Source organism: Wolffia australiana, chromosome 2 (genome assembly GCF_029677425.1).
Source record: "Wolffia australiana isolate 7733 chromosome 2, ASM2967742v1".
NCBI lineage: Eukaryota > Viridiplantae > Streptophyta > Magnoliopsida > Alismatales > Araceae > Wolffia > Wolffia australiana.
Genome location: NC_135836.1, coordinates 14,874,795 through 14,878,189, shown reverse-complemented (window position 1 = coordinate 14,878,189; position 3,395 = coordinate 14,874,795).

Below are 3,395 nucleotides of genomic sequence, written 5' to 3'. Positions count from 1 at the left end.
ATCATCATTATCCTCATCATCTTTGTTGTCATTACCATCATCATCATCATTCTCATCATTATCTTCTTCTTCATTTTCGGCATTATCATCATCATTGTCACTTCCATAAAAATCTATCGTAGCATCTTCCTGTGGGTCAGCTTAAGTTTTGATACTGTTAGGTTTCTAAAAGTCTCAAAATTTTCTCTTATCTAAAATCAGTTTCTCATCATAATTAACTATGTCTGATCATGTCTTGATGGTCTTCATTATAAACATCACACATGCACTAAAATTAATATGTTCTATTAATGAACATGCAACAAGATATGGAATGAGTTATTGGCTTGTCGGCCACATATATTTCCATCAAGGACTCAGGAGACGTTTAGGTCTCCAAATTAATATGAAAAACCTTCTTCCTAATAATAAAATGATTGGTGAATGATAAATCCATGTGTTCAAAAAAATAATTTAAACAAACTAGTCCACCTTTTCATATTATTACCAAATTCACATGTTTAATAAACACATTTAAAAATTAAGGACTTACAACCCAAGGGGTAGATTTTGTTCCTCATGCATGGGTTTTTGTTCTTGTAATAATGGGGGCCTCTAATCTATAAATCTTAGAAATGAAAATTTATTAGGAATTCATTTTTTATGTATTAAACGTTTCCTCTAGAGGAAAGGAGACATAAACATGAAGTATTTTCCTTCTATAGAAGGTGGAGTATTCTCAACTTTAGGCCGTATATGACAAGTTAGTTTGGAGTGAAAAAGCCTTAGGGGTGTTATTTGGAAGTTAAAGACATTGAGAAAGGAATGTTTAAATACAATGATGATGTCACACTAGAGAAGAATGCATAAAAGATATGCGTTAAGAAGGGAAAATGGATCATTCTATTTTCAAGACGGGAACGATGATAGAAGGCTTAAAATTTTAAGAAGCCTGAGCATGCTTTTAGGTGAAAAGAAACAATTGTGGGACTTATGTTAAGTCAAAACAAGCAAGGTCAAGTTTTGGAAGAAAGATTGAGATCTTGGCCAATAGATATTCTGATATTGTCCACACGTATCTGGTTGGCCTTAACCAAGCCACAAATCTTGGCAAAAAATTACACATTCCAGTCATCATAGAGTATTATTCAATATTCCTTTGGGTATTTTTTTTCAATTAAAGGTAATCCTATTAACACCCACGAGTGATCTTTACTGGGTCTGCAATATGTTTAAATGATTAGAGCTTGAAAAATATTTTTCATGGTTTATTTGATTTATATTTCTTGATTGGAAGTTGTTTAAAAAAGTGTTTGGGGCTTTTTTCATTTCTATCTCCTTCGCAAAGTCACATTGTTTCAAACATGATCTATTAGTTTTTTCATTCATTTATGAACCATTATCTCTCACACAATGTATTTTGTAACTCCATTAAGTTCATTCTTTGAATATTGGTAGCTATATTGATTATCTTGATCAATGTGCATGGTAACAACCTTTTTCATTTTGTATGTTATTTTGTGAATATTCAAGGGTCTCAGGAGAAAGCCCCTATTTATGTAAGTTTAACATTTTTTGGTCATATTTACTTATCTTTATTTTCATCATATGCATACGTAATCTACTAATCTACAAGATAGATATATAAGTTAAACCATTTGGTGACCTGTTGTGACTTGAAGATCCATTTGAATCACAATCCTCGGAAATACAAGACACAGTTGAAATCAGCAAGCACCCCACGAGGTGCAAACTTTTACTGCAATTAAGAATCTCTATAAGGAGGTCAATGAAGGAATGTAGAAGCATTTGGTAGCAGAGAAGGTTAAGAATATAGCGTATTGTGATGTTGGACCATGATGAGGTATCATTGATAAACCAGAAATTTGGATAGATAAGTCATTTTAAGCCTTTCATTTATGCACTAATATTCATAAATGTCTGTTACTTAGAACAGGGTACAAAATGTTGATTCAATTGTGAGAAAGTAAACTGCAATTCAAATATAGAATAATTATTTGACATGATTTTAATAGTCAAAATTTTTATTTGTCAAGAAGATGAAGGAAAACTAGTCAAATTGTTTTCAATAAAGAGACAAATAATTATGTTTTTTCTGCTAAGCTCGAGATTGTAATAATTTTTACAAATTTTTTTGTCCTTTTTTTACGACAAGAAATAAAATTTACGGATCAATCAAACCATAGGCCGCCATTCGTGCAATGAAATCGCACTAGAAACGTGTAGTGGATAAAAATATATTGTAATGCTTGCTACAAGAAGGATGTTTTATTGACGTTTGATATGTAGGAAAGCTCAATGTCTAGGCTATTCCATGGAATGCTCAAAGACAGAAAACGGTGAAAAATTCAAATAACAATTCAGGAGATCACACAAACCCTGTTTTTACTTTCCTCGAGGGCTAAGTGGTGCTCTTTCTCTAAAAATTTAAATCACGCATGAACTCTCTCTCCTGCACATTTGTAAAACAGGAATGGATCAAAGAAATCTGATGAAATAAGCCTACAACAAGAAGTTGGGTGCAGAAATCCAAGATGAGATACAAAGGGGGAGGGATAAGAGACTAAATACAAGTTCCCTAACTCTCCCAGCCACGGGATTTAGTTCTAAGGGTTTGGAGGGGCTAGATTACTCAAAATCACATTCCCTCATTCGCAGAATTGAAAACATGAATTTTAAATTTGATATTTTGGGTTAGTTCCATAATTATTGCCTTTAATTGACCTGCTTCTTAAGGATATTGGAATGGGTTTGAGTGTCTTATGGTGTTTTATCCATCTTCTTATTATCTATTAGATTGCATGGGTTTCTCCTTATCTCCCATTGTATCCCAAATTCATCATTTTATTTCGTAGTTTATCCTTAAGGCAATGAATAATGATCATAGAAATATAAAAATAAGTGCTAAAATGAAGTATAAAATTATATTTTTATTGATTTAATCTATTGTTATATCGTGGCGGCCATTTTTGTCTTGTATCAAAATAATCTTGAAATCCTATTTGGGGTTGTACATAGATGTACAAGTGAGGATTGGGGAAGGTGAAGGTATACCTGGGACTGGAGTAATGTATAATTTGTTCACCCAACAAAGATAAAATATATATCTATATATTTTGAGATTATTCTCACATTAATAAATCCCCATAGCAGTAAGATGAATTTTGATGTAGAAACGGAAAATGTGAGACTAATTCACTCCCTAGATTATATGACAGCCAACTTAGGAATTTTAACACGAATTTCTACATTTTTTACAACATCCAAAATGGCCATTATGGCTCAGACACATTGGCTATCATACTCTTATAAACCAACCCATTTTTTTGATATTTTTGCTGTTGTTTGATATCACATTTCTAATGGAATTTTTTTCTATAAATTAATGACATTAT